Source organism: Festucalex cinctus, chromosome 4 (genome assembly GCF_051991245.1).
Source record: "Festucalex cinctus isolate MCC-2025b chromosome 4, RoL_Fcin_1.0, whole genome shotgun sequence".
NCBI lineage: Eukaryota > Metazoa > Chordata > Actinopteri > Syngnathiformes > Syngnathidae > Festucalex > Festucalex cinctus.
Window position 1 is genome coordinate 27,920,558 of NC_135414.1, and position 23,992 is coordinate 27,944,549.

Below are 23,992 nucleotides of genomic sequence, written 5' to 3' on the forward strand. Positions count from 1 at the left end.
GGGAACTTTTACCGTTTCTTTTGTCATTAATGCTTGCGCTACTAATAATAACCAGGAGACTCTCTACTCTCTACTCATACTGTCTTGGCCACCCACCCGCACGGGGGTCGCTCAGCCTAGCCCGTATGAAAATCTGTAACCTAACCTGATGGTCTTAACTGGTTTCAAACTGGATAAGTTTGCCAGAGTGCAGATAGATAGGAAGAGGCCAAGCCAGGACAGGTCACAGCGACACAACGGCCTCGCTCAAATCACCTATCTAATCATAAAGACGCCTAATCTAACAATGCAACAACTTTGTATGACAGTCACGAATGTAAAACTGCTACTTACAAATGCCTGTTGAGTTACGTAACGTTTATAACGCTTTATGTTGACTCCAAGTTTGACCCTTGAACAAATTATTTCTATTTCCATTGCCTTCTATAGTGTAAGAGCTTTTTATTTATATGCAAACACAAAGGTCAAACAAATTTCACTCTATAGAGTTTAGTATACTGCCATAACTAAAGCGAGATTTAATTTCAACCGACCTAGCTGGATGATCGTGGCATGTGCCAAGGGAAAAAAAAATCTGTTGCGGGTCCAACAACCCCCCTCCTGCACACCCACCTTATTATGCCGTCTCATTTGTCTTTTTAACAAATGGTGAGTCAAATTTGCCCCCTCCTAAAATCTGGCTGCTCTAAAGAAGTAATATAGTAATATCTTGGTAAGCATTAGTGATGTTCCGATATCGATACTGGTATCGGCAGAGGCGCCGATACTGCATTAAAACAGTGGTATCGGTGACTACTCACAAGTAGCATGCCGATACCATTAATTCCAACGCTAATATGGGATTTTGGATGCAGCATCTTGTGTCTTGCTCGTGCACGACATTCACTGATATGTGACATGCTCACTGCATGGCAATCTAAGACATCCGATTGGCCCTTGAATGCTCTGAACCAATGGCAGGACAGCTTTTTCATGTTGAGGAAAAAAAACCTTAGGTATCGGTATGGTATCGGTATCGGCCGATACTGCAAAGCTGGGTATCGGAATCGGTATCGTGGGCCAAAAAACGGTATCGGAACAACACTGGTAAGCATCGAAGAAGCTGCTCAATGCACTGAGGAATAACAAAAATCCTGAATGTGAAGATGGGCTGGTCATCAAAACAGGCTTATGTACTTGAAGCAAGCCGAAGTCTACCGAAACGCAAAGAAGGGCAAATGACTGATGAAGTATTTGGTTTGAACGCCTGAAGCATTGATGAAATTCAAACCTGTTCAAAAGCTATTTAGGAAAATAAACTTGTCCTCTTTCCAAATACATATCTGTTTGAATTGCAATGTCAAACCGATATTATAGTTCTGGTTATTGCTGAGGGAAAGGAATGGAATGCATTTACTAAATGAGTTTTTCAGAGAGGAGAGGACTCGAAGGAATCTCGCTTTGAGGGGTGGCGTGGATCGAGGTTTGTTGAGGCAGGGAAAGTTAACCAACAGCCACAAACCTCTGACAGCGCCAGCCTTCTCTGACAGGGTGCACCTGGACAACATCGGGGCCAGTGCTTAGATTGAACAAGTATCTACTTTCCCTTTCAACACCTTTATGCGCACTCACGATTACAGAAAAAGCTGAAAGTCACTGAAAACACATGGAAACCTCTGTTAACTGCCTAAAAAAAATCGATTCGGCAATATATCGCGATATTACGTCGCACAATTCTCGAATCGATTCAATAGGCGGCCGAATCGATTTTTAAAATATCAATTTTTGATGGAAAAATATTCACTGAAACGTCTTAGGGTTCACACCTTAAGCATGGACGAATGTTATGTTAATGGAACATTAAGCCTTAATATTTTATTTCAATGCTGTTCAAACATGAAACAGATTACAACCTGTATAAGACTGAAGTTTCAGATAAATAAATAATACGTTTTCATACAAATCTGACACTGTACAAGTTTACTGATTAGTATTTTCTAAATTTAAATTAAAAAAATCTCAACAATCGACTCATAGATTCGTATCGAGATTAATCGGTATCGAATCGTGACCTATGAATCGTGATACGAATTGAATCGCCGGGTACTAGGCAATTCACACCCCTCGTTAGGAGTAATAATTACGTTTGTTATAGTGATGCCAAGGGGTTAATATTCATTTCATTTAGCAATTATTATTCTATCGGCAGCTTTTCCTTGAACGTGTGCTGTTTATGGGCAATGTACTGGAGTTGGCATGGTTGCCCTGGGTGTTTTTAGTTACTCAGTCACGTTTTAATTGCCCGCCTCCACCTGTAGAAAGGGGAGCAAGGGAGGTCCCCCTCTCGCCGGCAAGCGCAGCAGTCTTTGAGATGTCATCCGCTCTCTTTAACAGGCCAATGACTGCTTCCTCCTGTCACAACTTTGACTTCCTGCACAAACATAACCTCATTAAAACTGCCACCGCTGGTTAGTGGGCGGGCCTCCTGGCCCTCCCCTCCAATTAAGAGTAGCGACGCTCCGTCGCTGTGACAATTCCCACTTTGAGTTAAAATCGGAGCGCTCAAGGGGCTAACGCCATGTGTCAAAACATAATTATGATCTCAGCCATGCCGCTGTCCATAACAGAGGAGGGATGTAAGAGCGAGCCAGAGCGTGAGGATTGAGGGAAGAGAGGGCCGATGAATGAAGCCACTGAAAGGAAAGAAACAACGGTTGAGGGATAATGAGGAGATGTGACCGTCATCACCCTTCCTCTCATGTTTTCAACACGTGACACACGAATGCACATTTGTCAAAAGCGCAGTTAATCCTATCCATTTTATAATTAAAAGTAGTGTTGTTCCGATACCGATACTGGTATCGGCAGAGGTGCCGATACTGCATAAAAACAGTGTTATCTAGGTGTGTGAATTGCCTAGTACCTGACGATTCGATTCGTATCATGATTCACAGGTCACGATTCGATTCGATACCGATTAATCCCGATACGAATTTATAAGTCGATTGTTGCGATTTTTTTCATTCAAATTTAGAAAATACTAATCAGTAAACTTGTGGAGTGTAAGATTTGTGTGAAAATTTATTATTTATTTATCTGAAACTTCAGTCTTATACAGGTTGTAATCTGTTTCATGTTTGAACAGCATTAACACATTCACTGCCAGTCCAGCAAAGATGCATCATTTGACGTGTTTTTCCGTCAATGGCAGTGAATGAGTTCAAATAAAATATTAAGGCTTAATGTTCCGTTCATATAACATTCTTCCATGCTTAAGGTGTGAACCCTAACCCGAAATAAGATATTTTGTTGAATGTTTTTCCTTTAAAAACGGAAGTTTAAGAATCGATTCATCCGCCGATTGAATCGATTCGAGAATTGCGCGATGTAGTATCGCGATATATTGCAGAATCGATTTTTTTTTTTAACACCCCAAGTGGTATCGGTATCGGTGACTACTCACAAGTAACATGCCGATACCATTAATTCCAACGCAAATATAGGATTTTGGATGCAGCATCTTGTGTCTTGCTCGTGCACAACATTCACTCATATATGACATGTTCACTGCATGCCGATCTAAGATATCCTATTGGTCCTTGAATGCTCTGAACCAATGGCAGGACAGCTTTTTCATGTTGAGGAAAAAAAACCTTAGGTATCGGTATGGTATCGGTATCGGCCGATACTGCTAAGTATCGGTATGGTATCGGTATCGGCCGATACTGCAAAGCTGGGTATCTGTATCGGTATCGGGAGCCAAAAAACGGTATCGGAACAACACTAATTAAAAGTGAACTATTTTGCAAATCCTCCACAAGGTATTAAGACAGAGGTCGATACCAGGACGCCAGGCAAAGGAGGTGTGAGGCACAAACACCAGACTGCAAGCTGTGCCCTTTGTCACAGCTGCCAGTCAGCCACATCTGATTGATACTTGAACTGTCAAATATTACTAATGTCGCCTCCCGTGTGAACCCCTCGCTGATAAAGACGTTTTAATTACACTTCAATTCTGGCAAATTAACAACGCGATTACTGCGAGGTATAATCTACGGCATGCTAAGACCCGAATGCGGCGTCTATGCGCTAGGCGGGCGCAGGGGGGGGGGGGGGGCCGGGGGGGTGTGTTTGTTCCCCGTTGCAAATCGCAATAACGCCCTTCCCCAGTCGGTGCCCTGGAAGATGGGGCGAGTTAACCAGACAGGTGTTCGGGTGTGTCATGTTTGACACGCTCACGCGGTGTGCGTTCATCGCTGGGAGACTTGCCTGACAGCAGCAACTCTCCAACCATGATTACATTATCTGCTCTTGAAGGTCACTCCCGATGTCGAGACAAACCAAACATTTGGGAGACAGGAGCACACAAATTATACTAAGGATTAATTCCAAGTGTTTTGGTACTTAGTAAATTTCTATTATATGAGTTACATCTGTGACATAACATGAAAATTGCTTAACAGCATTTTGTATATTATAACTGATAAAGATATTTAAAAAAAATATCTACAAAATATGAAAACGTTTAAAGATGTTTAAAGTTAAACCCTTGAACTGTCCGAAATCCGAATCGCATGTCAATCAACAACACAGAGAGGCTTGTGTTCAACCATAGATTCTCTACTCTTTGTCGGTTTAGCGTTCATAAATATAATACAATAATAGTGAGGTGTTTATTATGGAGCATTATCATTCTGTTTGGCCGTTTGGATTCATTCTAATCGGAATACATGGATACATGTAAACCAGTCTACTAAAAAAATAATAATAATAAAATTAAAAAAAAGTTGGTATACGCCAAAAGCCCGTCTATACCCTGGAAATTAAAATAATGACGGAAAGCGGAAATGACGTCTATTTGCGTCGACAAAAAAAAATGTGTCTGACACAAGATTATAAATATTTTTTAGGCATTGATTCACGTGCAGTAGTTTGATCCATCCATCCATTTTCTGAACCGCTTGCTCCTCACAAAGGTTGTGGGGGGTGCTGGAGCCTATCTCAGCTGGCTCTAGGCAGTAGGCGGGGTATACCCTGAACTGGTTGCCAGCCAATCACAGGGCACACAGAGACGAACCATCCACGCACACAAGCACACCTAGGGACAATTTGGAGCACCCAATCAACCTGCCATGCATGTTTTTGGAATGTGGGAGGAGACCGGAGTACCCGGAGTAGACCCACGCGGGCACGGGGAGAACATGCAAACTCCACCCACGAAGGTTGGAGCCTGGACTCGAACCCGAGTCCTCAGTACTGGGAGGCGGATGTGATAACCACTCAACGTGCCGCCCACAGTAGTTTGATATTCTTTATTAATAAGCCAAGAAGAATAAAGTCAGCAACCAATTTTTATTGGAAGCGATATGTCCTTACAGTTGCTACAGACCTATTTTGTGACTTCCCACCCTTAACTCATTCACTGCCAATGACAACTATAGACGTCAAAAATCCAAGCAAACAGCCAGTGTTAATTTAGAAAAAAATAAAATTAAATTAAATTAAAATTTTTATTAAAAAAAAAGAAATTTCAATTTAGTTTTAGTTATAATGTTCTGACTAAATATAATTAAAGCCTTAGTCATAACTTAGTCACCTGATTGTATTTGAGTTTTAATCCAACTTTAGTCAACAAAAATAAGGAACAATTTTAGTCGACTAAATTGACTTCTGGAGGTCGAGACCCAGTTTGTGGTCTCAGTAAGACCAAGACCGATCACTATGCACGACGGTAGCACTTAGCAATGAAATTGTTGTCATTGTTGTTATTAATAACAATGGCGGATTAATAACTATGAATGAAAACAATGAATAACTAAAACTAAATTCAAATTTCTTGTCAAAATTTGTCACTGGCTATTTTCTTGGATTTTTGACGTCTATAGTCGTCATTGGCAGTGAATGAGTTAAGGGATCTGTGCAACTGAAGTGGGGGGGGAGCGCTGGAATAAATGGGCCCAGTGTTTGTAATGGAGAGGAGTGTGGCTTCAAGCCAGGGATTTGAGTTAGCGGGTCTCGGTCCTGGAGAGGAACACTTCACACTCTGCCAACTGGGGCTGCCCATGCAGAGGATGGCATTGAGTAGTTGCGGGGGTGGGGGGAGGGCCCCTCTTTTCAATCTCCTTCTATGTCTGTGTTTTGGATGTTTGAGGGCGATTAAGGGAAGTCCTCTGGAGCATGCCCGTCCGCCTCCTTGATGTAGTCTGACAAAGAAAACCGAGCTCTGGCCCGTTCTCAGCATTTGCGGCGAGAGCCGTGGGGTCGCCATGGAAAGAAAGCATGTGCTGAAATGCCACATAGTGGGAGTGTACACGTCCCCTTTGGACAGATGATTGTGGCTATTGTTGTTTTTAGAAACAAGCAAGCTCCTTGGACAGTTAAGCACAAAACGTGCACACACGCTAATTGCTGTAAGTGAGCGAGCGCTAGGAGCGGGTGGACAGGTCTGGCTGAGCGTACGGTTTCACGCGTTCACGCACTGCTGCTCCAGCAGCATAATGGGGTGTGACGCATCAGACTAAGTGGCTAATGGGGTGTGAAGTCATTAGAACACTGCCTCTGTCTCTAACTCCATCTCACCAAGCAACTCTATCTCATTTGTTTGCAGCATCTCGTCCCTCCCCTTTTACATATACTGCCCGTTTCCTTTTTGCCTATAACTTTATGAATATCTTTAGATATTTGCTTCAGCCGTCAACTATAGCAAACATCTCTTCATTGTTTGCTCATGTGCATGTTAATCAACTGTGGCTATTCACCCACCTGCTCTTACTCTGGTCTACGATGAAAACACTTTTCTAAAGGAACTTTCATGGAACGGCCATAAAGGAAGTGTTGAAATATTGACAGTATAAAATAGTGCAAGAATGTGACAAATACGATCAATAAATTGTAGATTAGAAATATGAATTTGCGGACAACCGAGAAAGAAAACAAAGGGCGGCCACCATCTGTAACAAATAGCTTTCAAATCTCATATTTGCAAATTAAGAGTGTTAATAAATAATCCCTTTAACCACATAGAACACAAAAACAAACAGTTTGAGTAGAATAAAATTCCTTCTGGGACTTGGATTATTTAGTAATAACAACTGAACTTTGTAGGCTACTCCCAATATAAAATAGATCATCTAAAATATTCCAATCTTCAGAGTTATTTGATTTTTCGACTACAAGTATATCTTTTCGGCTCTCGTGACACAACTGTTTTATGTTACTGACGTACGTATTTATTTGATTTACAAAGACACGTCACATAACCCATATGTGAAGACAGCAATTGTCTCTAATCGAGTTAAGTGAAAAAAGGTCAGGAAGTTAGGTATGCTTTCAAAACATCTGATGTTGGCAATTTCAATCAAATAAGAAAACTTGAGCATATTAACATAATATGCTAAACTAAAATGTCCACAGATTTTAATCCATATTTTATTAAGTGAAGTACATTTTCGTCTCATCTTCATTCGTTAACAAAAATGCGTACTGATGTAGTCGCAGTTATTGTTTATTAATGAGGGGGTTAGTATCGTCTAGTCTAAGACTGGTGAAAAATGTGTGTTGACAAAATTATTTCGTTGATGAAATTATGTCTATAGGAGCTCACACTGATGATCATACATAACGACAACATCGTCTGGGTGCTACATACAGAATACATTCAATTTCAGGGCTTTCGAGAGTAATACCTGCGTAATAAGATAAATACCCACACTTTACCATTTTAATATGAAAAGATTAGAGGTTCCGCCAAAAGGAATTAAATGTTCGTTGGAGTACCAGTAATTAGTTACATAGGCACAAAAGTGGATTACAGTTATTAACTAAGAATATTTCATGACATCTTTAGGTGAAATTGAAAATCTTGTGTCAGGGAAGAAAAGTTTTCAGAGCGCAATGTCAAAAGTGGTTGCGTTGGCCTTGTCCACCATTAAAGCGTGTGCTCACCTGTGAACAAGCACCGCTGTGGAGCAGGTGTGACACCATATGCACACGGTAGCAGCGGCAGCGTGGCCTGGGAAGACGACGGACAGGAAAATTGGTCATGATTGAATTGGCGCTAAACAAGGTAAGCAGCCGTGCTCAATAGCAGGTACGATCATCATGGGCCAAACATTTGAAGATGGCTGTTCTAATGTACAAACAGCAGAAAAAATGTTCACAGTATGACTTGAGAATGAAATATTTTCAGCCACACATTACTCCAGTGCAAACTAGCGACAGATAGCAATGACGGCAAATGGCTTGTTCTTGTGCCACCATTAGACCAATGACTTCCATTTCTATTACATGTCCATCTGTGACGTTCATCGCCATAGCATGCAGCGTGATATTCACTTGTCGTGACTCTCCAACTGTATTCCATATGTCAGAGAAAGACTCGACTGTCTTGCCACGCCATTGGGAAAGGGGCATTCTCTCAACCCTAAGTGCTCTCTTCAGGTCATGTGACTGCCAAGTGCTCTTGGTACACTCGTTACGGAATATAGGAGCAGGAAATGATTATCAGGGGGGTCAATTTATGCGAGGGAGAGGCAGCGTGACAGAGTGAGAGGTCAGCCCCCCCCCCCCCCCCCCCCCCATATCTCTCGGCATTAAAGATTGACATGGCGAATCTGAGAGGGCTCCTCCACCGCCTCAGTCCTTACCACACGCACGCACTTCCCCATTTAAATATCTGACAGACGATGAAAGTGCAGCCATTAAAACGTCCACAGAGCGCTTCAGGAATGAAATGGGGGAGATAAAAGAATTCCTCTGGGTAATCAACGGGGCTATGAATTAGCCCTGAGTTTTAGATGGGGGAGGGGGGGGGGGGGGGGTATAGTTTAAAGGACGGCATGCATGTTTAACACATTTGTGGTTCTTTCTTTTCTTTTTTTCCCAGTCAGTCCAATCAGTCCAGATAAGACACTAATGCTACGTTCTCACCAAATCCAAAAAGGCGAACTGGAACGCTTCATTCGCGAGCGTTTCACCGCGTAGAGTGTTACGAACGGTTGCTGCTCATTCGCGCTTTCGTACTCACCGTAGCGGAGGAGGCGTGTCCCTTGTTGAACAAGGAAGTGGAGCACTTTAGCGAGTCAACAAAACTACTTTCACTTATTTCCTGGGACTAAACAGCCGTGGCACTTGTTTCTCCTTTTTTGAGGTACGTAATAGCACTTTTGCTTTTTTAGTGGCAATCGGGCGGCCGGCATTTGTGCTAAAAATAGCTTTGGCGTTAATAATAAGCACTGCTGCTAACTCGGTCCAGTTCAAAAGCAAGTAAACAGACTTACAGGCACTTTCTTGATCATCATTCTGTCACGGCTGGCCGTGTTGTTGCGCTCGGGGGGACAACAGAGAGGACGCTGTGTGTGACGTGGCCCGTACTCGAAGCCGATTGGCTACCGCGAGGCGAAACGCGAAAAAAGTTCAATTTTTTGAACTTTGACGAATATGCGAATGTGCGGATTTTCGTCGCGAAAGTGCGGATTTTCGCTGTTGCGCACCGTGTCCCAACGCGCGAAACGCGTCCTCCGCGCCGCCCCACGCACTTTCGTTCCGTTGCGCGCCAACTCCGTTGACTACAATGCCAACGCGCCGCCGAATCGCCGTCCCTCGCTTTTGGTGAGAACGCAGCATAAGAACAAGCTCATACACTCGAAGCATCAAATTGCCCTTTCAGCCAACCTAATATGTAGTGGATGGCTTAGATAAATTAATTATAACAGGTACATGCACTCGATAATCCTGAACTTTCCTTGTCCTTTGGTCAGTGTTGCGTTCATCAAAAACACAAGTCCGAGTAGGGATGCCAATCCTTCCGATTTTTTTCTTTGGCATTCCAGAAAATCTGAAGTGGTTGGCATCTCGATATAATCACCTTCAAATTAAACGTACTTTAAGAGACAATAAAAATACGGGGTAGTTGTACTACGGTCTGACTCTGAAACTGACTTTGAACGTTTGAAGTTAAGCTAAATTCAATTTGGGGGGAAAAAAACGTGTACAAACAGATGGTGGATAGATCTACTTGATGGACCCAGTAAAATATGTTTAAAGTGGTTCTTAGCTTTCACTTTCTGGCAATGTAGTTGTAGACTGTCGACTCTCTTTTGGTCATTGAGAAACTTCAAAAAGCAGAAAACCATCTTGATCCTCGGAAGATATAACAGGCCTTGGATCTTGGATCAACCGTTGCGGTTGACATGGATCCTCAGTCTCGAGCAGGGTATGAGCACAGAATTTAGGATTGCTCAGAGAACTTGTATAATAGTGCGATTTTGACTGGATCATACTTTGCGTTCTATTTTTATTCAGCTAAAAAATGAGCAAAAGGGGGTTTCCCACCAGTCAATGTTATGATCTTTGACTACGCTGTAAACCAGAGGAAAAATTCAATTGTATTTTTAAATCCTTTCCAATCTGGCGCAACAGTTGTTAAAAAGGCCAACAGATGCTGGTAAATGCGCAATTTATTTTAACGTACAATAATTCAATGTTTGGAAAGAGTTAATATATAAATTCAGGAACACTGTTGCCATCTGTTAATCCCAGAATGCATCATTTACCAACATTGGCAAACAAACCATTGGAATTAGGGCTGGGCATTGCCGCCAACCTCACGATACGATACGTATTGCGATACATATGTATCCCACATGAGACACGTGCCATGTTAAGTTTATACGTAAATAAATGTTGATAATCTTCCTCTGCTTTAATTTTTCTTAGCAAGACACAGTGTCCAATCACTGGTGAGTTATTTTTGCCTTAATTGAAGGCAATTAACTTCAAAGACGCTGCTGGTTTTATATTTTTTAGGTACAATGCAAGCTGTAATGGCCTATTTAAAGTTAACAAGCAATATCGATTCTGACGCCGGCGTATCGATACGTGTATTGTAATGAGGCCCGCAACGATATATTGCCGTATCGATTTTTTGAGCACAACCCTAATTGGAATGTTTTAAATTGGAAATCCTTTTGCACTATAAAAACAGTACTTGCCAGTGCTCGTTATTTGATTTAAGAATGGCATTCAGTACACGTTGTTTGAAGTAAACAACAGTTGATATCAATTTGAACCTCTCACATTCCTAAAGCATTATTAAATTTCATTAACTATGCTTTGGTGAATATACTGAAGACTCCATTCCAAGTGAAGGCTCAAGTGACGTGAGACTGATGCGCAGACAACATACAGCAGTAGGATGTCTATGTTGCCACGCCATTTTATGCAGCCGTGCATTGAGAAAAAATCATCCCAGCATCAGATAAAAACTGTCAGCGAGGCAATTTGGACCAGACGTGATATCATTCAGCTGCTTAAGAATCAACTCATTGTGTGGGGTCGCTTCATAAACGTCTTGCATCGGAGACTTGAGAGAAAATATATTTTGTCCTGCTGCTGACATTCAAATTGGACTCACTTGGATGGATTGCTGGAGGAACTTCAATGTTTACGTATGTATCATTTGCTTGAATGATACTAAAGCATTGCCTGTGAATAAAACAAACTCAATAATGACATAATGGACTTTAAATTTACATTTTTTTTTTTTATGGAGGAAAAAAAAAAAGTATTTGAATTATGAACATACCAAAGGTCAAACAGTTTGTATTTGAACAACGTGCTTTCCAATTCACTGCAATTTTTTGCTGACCTTGCCAGGAAATGTAAACGTTATTTGATGTTCAACAGCAGTCCAAATATCCCAGTCGTTATTTTAAATGTCATGAATTTAAAACCCACGGTGCCAACACATTAACATCCGATTTAAGAAGCCTTTTTTCGGAGCCGGCCGCTAAGATGTTAAAAGGTAGAGCTCGTCTCTGGGGTGGGCCGGAGCGATGCCGGTTGAGGTGAAAGGGTTAGGAGGGGAACGAGCAGAGCAACAAGGGCCTCTGTCCCGGGCCAGGCTGTGAGCTGCAGCCTCGTGCTGATAAGACTGTAATAGTCCTCCTTAGAGGACCCAGGGCTCTGCTCCCCTTATTAGTCATTTATCACACCTGGCAGCCTCACTGAACCATAATTACTCTTCCCTTATCCCCCCCGCACTGTCATGTCCATGAGAGCGAGCGGACTAGAGGGGGAGGGAACGAAATGGCTGTGAGAAACACTGTTTGGAGAGACTGGACGGTGAGAAGGCGAGAGGACTTTGTGGGAGGTCATGTAGAAACAGAATGTGCTGGTGGAGAACAGTTGTGAGTGGATGCAGTCCAAAGTAGACATGAAAAGCGCGTATGATGTGTCCCACCAGGACAGACTGAACAAATGACGGTCATTGTTTGTTTGTTTCTTTCGTTTTTTTGTAATAAAAAGCATGTCAAAACAAAACCCTAAGAGCAGTAATTCAATTCACTGTATGCAAAGGAAAGGAATGTAATCACACAAAATGTATCCCTTGAAAACAGAGCAGTCATTGTGCTACAAATGAGAAACAGTTGTTTCTAACCACAGCGCACCCACTTAATGTTTGACAAGACAAAAATTAAGGGATGGGGAAAGTAAAAGTAAAAGTTTGTGGTTCCAGTCAGGAAAACACAATTTTGAAGGTGAAATACTGTTAAAACAACAGTTGGATGCACGCGTCGCTTTTAAAAATATTTTTCCAGAGCTTCACGATTACCTTCTTATGCTGCATTCGAGGATGGTCGGACTTTTCCGAGTTCAAACCAGGAAGTGTGTACGGGAACGCCCCTTTGAACTCGGAAATTCCACTTGCGTAGTTGGAAGAAAAAAACAGGACCCCCCCGACTTCACCGGCGGACTACAATGTGACGTCAATCTGAATGGCAAAACACAATTTACTCGAGTATAAAACTAGATAGCTTTCTTCATTCATAAATATTCGCCATAACTCCACGTAACGCAACGTACGTGACAGTATTGCCGCTATATCCCTGCATGAAATTATACGGTCAACTACTTAACTGTATGGAATGCTTATGAAATAAGACTAAAACAATAAATGAAGCAAAATTGCAAAAAAAAAGGTAGGTTTTCTCGAGGACTATCCGCCATTTTGGTTGTTTACTTTCACCTCGAACGCTTTGAGGTCATAACTGGGAAGTTTCAACTCGGATATTTCCAAATTCCGACCATCCTCGAATGCAGCATAAGGATACTGGTACATTGATTTCAATTCAATTTAAAAAAAAAAAAAAAAAAAAGTTACATAATTAACTCTTTTACTGCCACACGTTATCAAAACGTTATCATTCACGTCATCCCAGATTTCATCATGTTTCATTGTAATTTGGCAGCCCATTGAAGAGATACAATGCTGCCATCTGGTGGCCATAGTTAGTGAGTGTTTTCGATTCTACAACCCATTGACCAGGCAGCGCTGCACTGAGACGTTGGACTGCCCTTTGATTTAAAAAAAAAAAAAAAAAGGAGTTGACGTCATTTAACATTTATGGCGGCTGACATCGTTATTTTGATTCATCGTGATTAAACGTTTTTGGCAGTCAAAGAGTTAAAAAATTTCTAACTAAATAAATACATATTGTTTTCAATCTCTCTAAATGTTTTACAGTTGAAGTGTCATATTGTGCAGTGACTTGTAATGTAAAACTTCACAATGTTAATTTAATTTTCAAACATAATGGTATAATGTGAAGGCCAAATGCAAAAACAAAAATAGCAAGTCAATACCCCATGGTGTCATGGGAAAAAAATGTATGGCGGACATATTTGCAACTATGTTTGATGACTCAACTTCCTGGTACCGTACACTAGTACACTAAAGGAGCAAATATGTTTAAGTTGACAACAGAATGTGTGCAAGGCCAGATTGCTCCACCTATCTGGCATGAAGTTGCGCAAATGACAAGCTTAGGTGGGCAGGTAAATCTGCAAAGCCAGGTCAAGTGCAAAATATGGACCTAAACAAACATTAACTGGACATGCAATGTTTCAAGTAATATTCTAACATTACTAAATGTCAGTGATAAACATGCCATAGTAAGTTCAACATGGTTTATAATAAAAACGTAGGATTCTTAGTCGTCACAGGCAATTAAAAAAAACAAACAAGTTGAATAGTTACTGGACTGTTAAAAGTAAAACATCATTACAATAAAGCGTTCAAGCTTTACTGATGAAATGGTCAAAATTGCATTTTACTGCTGTCAGGTATTTTGAAATATTTTTGTATTAGAGCTTGATTCGTGCTGCCTTCGTATCATGGTTGAACCTTGCACAACCTCTCTTTTTATGCTTTCTGTACAATTATGTGCTTATCAAAATGACTTTCCAGACTCACATTTCTTTCACGACTGAGTTACAAAGACATTTTCTCTGCAGGTTTTTATGTTGTTGCCACGTGCCTGGCTGTCACGAACGCACCCGCCTCGACACTGTAAGCGCAACCAGATGTGAGCTACGTGCTACTAATTCCAGGTCGTGTTCCTGCGTACAAACGCCCCGTTCTTAACTGGTGGAATCAGGTCGCGCAACTCGAGTCATCATTGTTGAGGTGGTTTTTCAATTGTCACAGGGAATTTAAAAACGAAGCAACTATGTGGTCATTACACAACTTTAACACAGCCGGAGTTCTGTACATGTACAGTTACATGCTTGTATTGACACAACAACAGTCAAGAAGGAGCGCCGTGCATATGTGCTTCCACGGGGCTGGAATGAATCGCGCCAACATTTGCGTCCCCCGCAGATGGGGACAACGCCGGGGCTCCCCGAGTCAGTTCCAGATGTGTGACGTTCCAAAGAGAAAGGGAGCGATGCGACTGCGTGAATTTTGCTGCTATTAAAAACTCAACAGATGTGTGAATCCCAGAGGAAAGACATCTGGGTTACACATACTTTTTCATCACCACGCTAGGTGCTCGTGGATTTTTAAGATCCGTATTGCCGCCTCCCTCCATTTTAACAAGCATTTTATGGAGCAGCTTCCTTAATAGCCACTCACTTATAAAACAAAGCTGTAATGACATGCAAATGACTCATGGAAACACTGTAAAGAGGACGTGATGGATGGACCGTCTGTGCACTAAAAACACACACCACACACACACACACCAAAACAGTGATAAACAATAGAATTTGTATCTCGTGCAACAACTGCTTTGCTCTTGTCGCAATCCCCACTCATTTTGCCTTTTTTTTTTTTTTTAAAGGATACAAAATTGCCTATTCCCTCAGGACAGTTAGAGGGAAAGATTACGCAAAAACTACTTAAACGCATTCCACTAGCTTTTGTGGAGGAGTTACACAAGAATCAATCATATTGTGGTGCATTTCACAGGGAATAACGTAAATTCTGTTGAAAGATTTGAGGCACTCTGAGGATTAAGAAATAAATGTGGAGTTTATCCAAATTGGCAAAAATGTGAAAAATGTGATGGCCATTAACCAAAAATTGTACTAACTGTGAAGTGGGAAAGCGGTACATGTGCAACACAGTGCACAAAATGTCTGCATCAAGAATTAGTCAACAAGAATAATTTTAAAAATGGAATGTACACAGGAAAACAATCGCTATGTTTTGTCTTTATGTGCAGCAACTCACATAAGGGTAATGAAAAATTTATTATTTTTAAGTTTTATTGTCAATTAGCTCATTTTTTCCATTTGTAATGTACCATTTTAATTCAGACATTGCCCGTACAGCTGTTATAAAATACCTGTTAGGAAAATGTATTCATAGGATGAGTATCACATTCCACAACATTAGGCCTATATATGCATTAAATCTACACTTCCTATACTGAAAAAAAATTGTGTTGTTTCCATGGTTTGGTGTTATTTGGTGAATTGAATCATTGAAAATTGACAAGACATTTTGCCAATTTTACAATATGCATCCTGTTGGTCTCACACTCCGTTTGGGATGGCACTGTCAGGACAAGTAATATAGTAGGTAAGCCTATAGGCTGCTTAAAATTAGTTGGATTAGACCAGGGATCTCAAACATACAGCCCGTGCAGAACCAAACCCTCAGATGGTCCAATTCAACCTGTATTGATATAACACATGCTGCAAACTGAAATCCCTCAAGAAAATTAACTGTTGTTGCTATGATTTTTTTTTTTCTGCACTGACAACGACATTGACCACCTGAGGAATCACAACAGGGAGAGCAAAGTATAGTACAGCACTGGCGATAACTGATCTGGTCCATTTGAGTTCAAATTCAGGAGAATGTGGACCTGAAATGAGTTTGGACACCCCTGGATTCGAAATATGAGCAATATGCACCTCTTCATTCAGTTGATTTTGATACTCTATTTGCCGTTGTCTTTTTCTTTTACTTCAACTGACCTCCCCGAGTTCCTCACCGTGCCATTGCTCGTACAACAACAAAGTGTGCATACAATACGTGGACCCTCAAGCTTCAGGGGCATCTGCACACTGACTCCAATTAGGAGAACAAACCACGGGGAGGCATACCCACTATCAGCAGTTCAAAGGTCAGCTGACAGGAAGGAAGATGAAGGGGAAGCAAGTACACTAGAAGTGCAGCAGAAAGCCTTTCCTCTATAGAAAAAAAATGACTTTTAAATAATCAGTCAAAAGAATGCTCTCTCTCTCTCTACCTCTCACTCTGCATTTCCCCACCACCCTTTCGGTCTGTTTCCTCTTCCCTCCTGTCTTCCTAGGTTTTGTTCTATTTATGACTTCCTCTGGAATCGCAACACTTGTGTAGGCCATAAATCAGCCGCTGAATAGGACAGTTGACATGAGGGCGGGCGGGCGAGAGAGAGACAGAGAGAGAGAGAGAGAGAAGACCCTAGTGAGGCCTTCACCCATATCTGATTAACTTTTTAAAAGTATATCAGAGCTTTTAAAAAAATAAATAAAAATGCCTGGAAACGGGGTGGATACAGCAGCAACGTGTCAATGTAATCGTTACAAATACAGTGATACCTCAGCTCACGAACATAATTGGTTCCGAGAAAGTGTGTGTAAGGCGAAAAGTTCATCTTCCGAACATTTATTTCCCATAAGAAACCATTAAAATTAGAATAATCCGTTCCCAGGTCCCTATAAAACATAATTTTCTACTAAATAAGCCTTAAAACTACACAAAAAATATACCTTATTTTGTGTATAATAAATGTGCTATTGTATTGTAATTAAAGAAATAAACTGTACCGTATAATAAAGTCGTTTTATTTACCTTTGTGATGGTAGTTCTTAAGGATGGTAGCAATGGTAGACTTAGCGTACTGGTACTGGGACGCTAAGTCACACAAACGCACACCTCGTTCGTGTTTTTCAATGATCTCCTTCTTCTGCTCGATCACAATTTTCTTTAATGTCTTCTTAGGCTTAACACTAGCCTGTGGTGGGGTCTTTTTCGGTCCCATAATAGCAAAAGTACACTCAATATGGTCCAAAATGTCTATCAAACACAAACCGCGTGACGAACTGGGACACCGTGAGCGTGCGTCAGCTTCTCGTGGCCGCCACCGTGGCGCGGTTCGACCGCGTGGTTTGGTTCGTCCGCCGAAAACAAGTTCGGCGGCAGAGACTATATGCTCGCGAATTTAATGTTCTTGAGGCGAAAAGTTCGTGAGCTTAAGCGTTCGTCAGCGGAGGTTTTACTGTATCAGTTACATATTGTGGGCAAAAAACATCCTGTATTTTATTTTACATGCAAATGTTATTTAATCAATCTAAAGATCTACCACTGACGCCTTGGAGCCAGTCAACTTCAGCTTTCCCACTAAACCCCATGAAAGTTGGAAGCACAAAAGTTGAAAAATGTGTGAACAGCAGCGGGACGACAACGCATTGTGTTGTCCTTTATTTTGACTGAAAATATTCTCCGAACGTTTGAAGAACTGGCAAAGTGCTGACAAAGACGCTCGAGCAACTCAGTGACCCGTCATCATCTCATACGTGATCCAAAGTGAGGCTGCCCAGACATCAGGTGTGCTCCTGCTCAACAGGAGACCAAAAATGGAACTTTCTCTAAAAAAAAAAAAAAAAAATGCTCATTGTGGCATACATCCGTAAACACCTCTGGAGAGCCATCAGCTGCTCGACACCAAAACTTCAAAAAGTGATGACGATGCAGAACAATGGCACACAAAAAAAGGGACAACAAAAGGGGTTGTAAACAAGTGCAGCGCATACACAAAAACAATGTGTAAACAAAGAGCGGTACGTGTTTGTCCCAAATTTGAGCTGTGAGCAGGAGAGCAGAGGACCTGTGCACAGCTGTTCTCCCTGTGCTGTCAGTAGGCTTCACCAGGCTAGGCTGGTCCCAGAGGCCTGGACTGGAAGGCCTGCACGCAGTCTGACATCTGGACTGCACGGGCGAGAGGGATCAGTCCCATTATGATTTTTTTTTTTTTTTTTTTTAATTCTTTCCCACTCTATCTCTGTCTAGGGTTCCCTCTCTTTTTCACTCTGCTGAAGAGTCCAAAAGTTTCAGTCGCATGGGAGAGGATGATGAACGGCTTGACTACTAAGCCAGATGACTCTTTAGCAATAGGACTGTCGCCTTGCTCCCCCCAATACACCTTTTTTTTATTCGCCTTGGCTGTTTTTTTACTCCACATTTCATTTTTCAACCTTTGTAGAATGGCAGGGCCACCAAATGAGGTAGAATCACTCAGAATATATTTTACTCTGGGTGGCACGGTGGTTGACTGGTTAGCACGTCCGCCTCCCATTACTGAGGACTCTGGTTCGAGTCCAGGCTCCGGCCTTCTTGGGTTGAGTTTGTATGTTCTCCCCGTGCCTGCGTGGGTCTACTCCGGGTACTCCGGTCTCCTCCCACATTCCAAAAACATGCATGGCAGGTTGATTGTGCGCTCCGAATTGTCCCTAGGTGTGCTTGTGAGTGTGGATGGTTGTTCGTCTCGGTGTGCCCTGCGATTGGCTGGCAACCAGTCCAGGGTGTACCCCGCCTGCTGCCCAGAGCCAGCTAGGATAGGCTCCAGCACCCCCCGCGACCCTTGTGAGGAATAAGTGGTCAAGAAAATCGATGGATGGATATTTTATTCTACGTTCCAATGCAAATGTTCAATATTCTTGATAATGGAAAGAAATGCACTTAACTCATTCACTGCCATTGACGGATATACACGTCAATGGGAACGGAATTGACTTAACTCATTCACTGCCATTGACGGATATACACGTCAATGGGAACGGAATTGACTTAACTCATTCACTGCCATTGACAGATATACACATCAATGGCAGTGAATTGTACTTTAATGCGCACTCCCTTCCCCAGTCGACGAACAGTAATCTCACTGGATGTCGGCCAAAGTCTCATACCACCACCCAAACAATGAACCCCCCCCCCCCCATATTGACACATTTTCTTAGGCCAAATTTTGTACCCAGTCTGTCATCCCTGACACCAAGGCTTAGCAAGTTCTCTGGGGTAAACCCAAGTATAGGACGCAATCAAAGAAGCCGAACGATTCATAGCTGATTTTCTTAAAAATCGGAATGCGACTGACAGGCTGTACAGCACTTCTATTTTTACTTCAGGTCATCTGGTAAACGCTCCAGACCCTGCTGTGACCCAGAACAGGTTAAGCGGTACGTAAACAAAACAAAATAGCTGGATGACATAATAAAAACATCAGCCACTCCCTTCAAATATAGTATTTTCCATCCGCCTCTTCTGCTGCGAGCAGTCCCGTCTCATATGAAAATGAGCACCCCCCCCCCATCTGAACCCGAGAGCTACATTAAAGCACGGAGACCTTCTGAGGGAGCACGGGAGTGATTAATGATATTCAGATCGGTGTCCTTTAGTGACCTCTCTATAAAGGTGCACAATCCTCAGCCTACATCTTGGCATCACCTAATGAGCTCAGCATCACTGGATACACTGACTTTGTATTCACTCTTATAAGAAGACAGAACTTATGCTTGAGCCTGTGAAATGCTTTAAAGAGCTGCCATAACCTTCTGTTATTCTCCCCGTTCTTTGTTCTTGTCTCTTGCTTGATAAGGCATGCCAGACGCCAAGGTCATAGAGACATGGGGAGAGGAGAAGAAAGAGGGGGGTTGGGGCATTTCTCTGGTGTAAATGAATAGTGCGCTCTCTGATGATGAGGAAGAAGCTCATCAAAATGTTGTCTCTTCCCTTCACTAAAGCCAGCCCAAGTCAGAAGAATGAGAATTGTCACACGTGAAATCATAATTACAAGCACAAATATTCCCTCCAGTACTGTGGAATGACTTTATCAGGCGCCCGATGGTCGCTTCTTATGAGTTAGCGGGAGAAGCCTCCTCTAAGCCCTCCTCTTGTCTGCAATCTGCGATTGTTGTATTCCGAGGGGGGCACTGGGGCTGAAAGGACCGAATTTAACAAACCTAATTATCATGCTTTAATTAGCATCAGGGGTAAACCTCGCTGGGACACCTGCAGACTTAATTTATATCCTGACAAGGCAGGAACAAGTGTTAATGTGCTGTATTTATGATAATGCCCCAAAGTGTGCAGGAGGAGCAGGAGGAGGTTCACCGCAACTCCTCCAGAACAATGTGAGGGGAGGGTAATTACAGGGGAAGGGTCCGCAATGCCCTGGGATCACAATGTTGATGCATGGCAATAAAACCCTGTCGCAATGCCAGGGATGACTTCATAAGTGAGTTTGAAGTTGTTTTAAGGCCTCTTAATTGTATTGATTGCAGTCACCGGATACACAGTGTAAATGCCAGTTTCACTCTGGAAAAGGCACTTTTTAAATACAGGATTTAAACAATCAAACTACTTCTCAACTTACATATCAGGGCTTGTCTTCATTTCTGGTGGTGAGTTCGTCCTAAACCCGCACCCCAAGCCTGTATTTTGCCATTTTGTGTTTGTTTTGTAAACAGTGGGACGTTTCTGTGGGAAGACAGTGTTTACACCCCTCCAGCCAATCGCAGAGCAGGGGGGGTGGTGTGTCGCAAACGGGGCCGGGCGAACGTGTCGGCTGCGTGACGTCACTCCCGCGGCAATTTGAAAGCACTCACAGATTTCTTTTTTTTTCTTTTTTTTTTTTTTACTCACTCATTCACACATGTAAACTTCTGTGAGTGAGTAAGTGAGTGAAAAAAAATCCGTGCTTGCTTTCAAATTGCCGCGGGAGTGACGTCACAAAGCCCGCCCAGTTTGCGACGCACCACCCCCCTCCTCTGCGATTGGCTGGAGGGGTGTAAACACTGTCTCTCCACAGAAACGTCCTGCTGTTTACAAAACAAACAAAATGGCAAAATACAGGATGGGGGGGGCTGCGGGTTTAGGACGAACTCACCACCAGAAATGAAGACAAGCCCTGATATGTAAGTTGAGAAGTAGTTTGATTGTTTAAATCCTGTATTTAAAAAGTGCCTTTTCCAGAGTGAAACTGCATGGCAGACAGTCCCTTTAACAAAAAAATAAAAAAAGCGGAAAAGTATTATTAAACAGTTGGTGCCTCATATTGTTTCGCAGCGGAAAAATGTTCCACAAGCACTAATAAATGGGCCGGTTGTTACCGTATTAGTCAAAAGTTGACGTGCAGTTTGTCTGTTGGGCAACCACAAGTGTACCTGCAATCTGCGAAATAGGTTAACAGGACAAACGCTGGAATGTGCATATTGTGTACAGTGCTTCTGTACACGATTGTAAACCACTAAGGATTTCCGCTAGCTTTTATAACCACTGCAAGCACGCGAGCGCTAGATAAATTATATTTCCATTGATCTACTTCGCATCCATGAGAGACGATAATGTTTCTGATGAAATAGTTGAGTAACCCTTTTGTTCAACAGTTTATCACTGATTCCTATAAAATTTTCTTGGGATTTTACTGACAGAATTATATGGGAGCTGTATAATTTTTTGGGACTCTGGTAAATGTTTTTGCATGACTTTATACTGCTTTCAATTTCCTTCTATGATTAATGTATTTCAGCTATTAAGGGTACATTTTCTGCTTTTGCCGCAAACAAGTATTGATTTCAAAGCATAATGGAAACATTTTATCAGCATTAATTGGGGAAAATACCGCTTGCATAGTTTTAGGCAAGCTGTGAATATGATGAATAGCGGAGGCTCTCTCACTAAAATTCCACCATGAAAAAAAACATGATAAATATTTTTTTTTCCTGACATTAAATAGCCTACTTTGAATGCATTAGAACTTTGAAGTCAGCCGTGTGTGGGACATGGTGATACATGAATAATACTTGGCAGTAGAAGAAGGCCGGGATGAAATGGTTTGTGGCTCACGGAGAGCTGTGATAAAATTTCCAGTGCTTGAAATCGGCTATTTCAAATTTGTTTAATATTGTTACTTTTGAGCAAGCGAATAATGGGGTTTACATCCAAATGTTTTTGTTTTTTTTCATTGAATTTAGTGAAAATGCTCAAAACGAACATGTGACTTATCCCCTCTTCTAGTTGTTATTTTGTGAGAGAAGACTGTAGCATTAGATGATTAGATTAGATTAATTAGTTGTTTGTTTGCTTTTTAGGATCCTTAATTAGCACGTGAACATAATTTTGGGAAGGCATTGTGTTGATATCGGTGGCAACAGTTTGTGACGGCGATATAAGCCCGCCCCAACTACGAGTCAAGAGTCAAGTCAAGACATCCGCCATTACACCGCAAGATATTTCAAAATAAAAGTGAACCAAGGTATTGATGTGCAGGCATATTTCAGAATGCTAAGTTTTATTTTGATGTTGGCTTTCTCACTGAGTGTTACCGAAGGTGCCAAACCATGGATGTCTTTGATGTTTTCCATGGCATTAATGTTCGCCTCTTTTATTAATTACATAAATATTTCAATGTGTTCCACCCCTCAAACAAACCATACTTTATCATCCACCGCCATTTTTTGTGACTACAATATGTACGTGTTCTGTAATAGCGAGTGTCACAGTATCTGGACCAATTATCATTTAATCGCACAAACTGTTTCCATAGGCAAAATATGCATTTTTCTTTTTTCAATACGCTGACAATTCCACCTGTGTGTAAAAACTCATTTTGTTGTGAATTTTAGGCCTTTCATCACATTTTCATCACTGTTGTATTCTACTTTTTGTTATAGTATATTCATCACCTCCATATGATCCAAAAATTGTATGCAGTTGCTAAGGATGATATGCAATGCAGGGGTTGGATATGATATATCTAGCGACTATGAAAGAGCTTCTATTCTCGAGTCTCTTTCATATCTCTTCTTCTCATATATGAAACCTCACATTTCAAGGGTGACGGACAATCAATTTCATGTAATCCTGCTTTGTATATTGAGCTGCTGTTGCAAATGAGCATGAAGGTAAGGCAAACGAATTCAGAACAGATAGTGATTCATAAAAGAAAAGAAAAGAAAAAAACAACATTCCTCTGAGGTTAGTTGTCTAGATATCGCAAGCATTGTTTTGAAAAGTTTTGAAGGTAAAATCTAAACATGTTATGGTCATAACATTTGTTGTCCTGTCTGCAGTCAGTGGAGGTTCGTAAATATATATGTGGCCTCTTACAGACATATCCCGCAAAAAAAAAAGAAAAAAAAGCCAAATCAGAAGCACAATAGAATATACAGTTGTAGGGTTGGACAATATGGCGTCAAAATAAATTGTTATGCTCTCTCATGGTCTTTACCCATGTCGTGTTGCACTGGTGAAGGAAAGCGACCTTGTGGCAAAATATTTGCTATTTGTGACTCTACTGTCAGCTACAAACACCCTTTCAGCTTTTGGAGAAAGGGCCATTTCAAATTTGGCGGCCAAAGGGCATTTTTGCGAAGAAGTTTAAAAAAAAAAAAAAAAAAAAAAAAGTCAAACTGCAATACCTCTGAAATCGTTAATCTGATCAAGCTGAACTTCTGGAATTTGGCTTTCTAGTTCCTATGCTATGTCATACCCACATACAAATTTTCTGCAAAACCTGAAAAAAGAAGGGTTTCACTCATTTGGTAGACTGAAGTGGAATGACCCACTACCTGAAGTCAAACTAACTTTATCATCCATATTGTGTTTCACCGTTCTAATGTTGGAATGTACGATTTGACGGAGTAAACAAAGTCACCTTTTCTACTAAGCTGAACT

General features: G+C 41.5%; 1 long non-coding RNA gene across 3 annotated transcripts in view; it reads right to left on the reverse strand.

Annotated features, from left to right (window-relative positions):
- LOC144017998 (uncharacterized) overlaps positions 1 to 23,992 on the reverse strand; it is a 260,312-nt gene that overhangs the window by 120,803 nt on the left and 115,517 nt on the right. The window contains exon 2 of one of the 3 annotated variants that reach the window (XR_013283317.1): positions 7,924 to 7,990. The exons of the other annotated variants lie outside the window; for them this stretch is intronic. This is a non-coding gene — a long non-coding RNA (uncharacterized LOC144017998). The remainder of the gene's footprint in view (positions 1 to 7,923; positions 7,991 to 23,992) is intronic. 3 annotated transcript variants of the gene reach the window in all.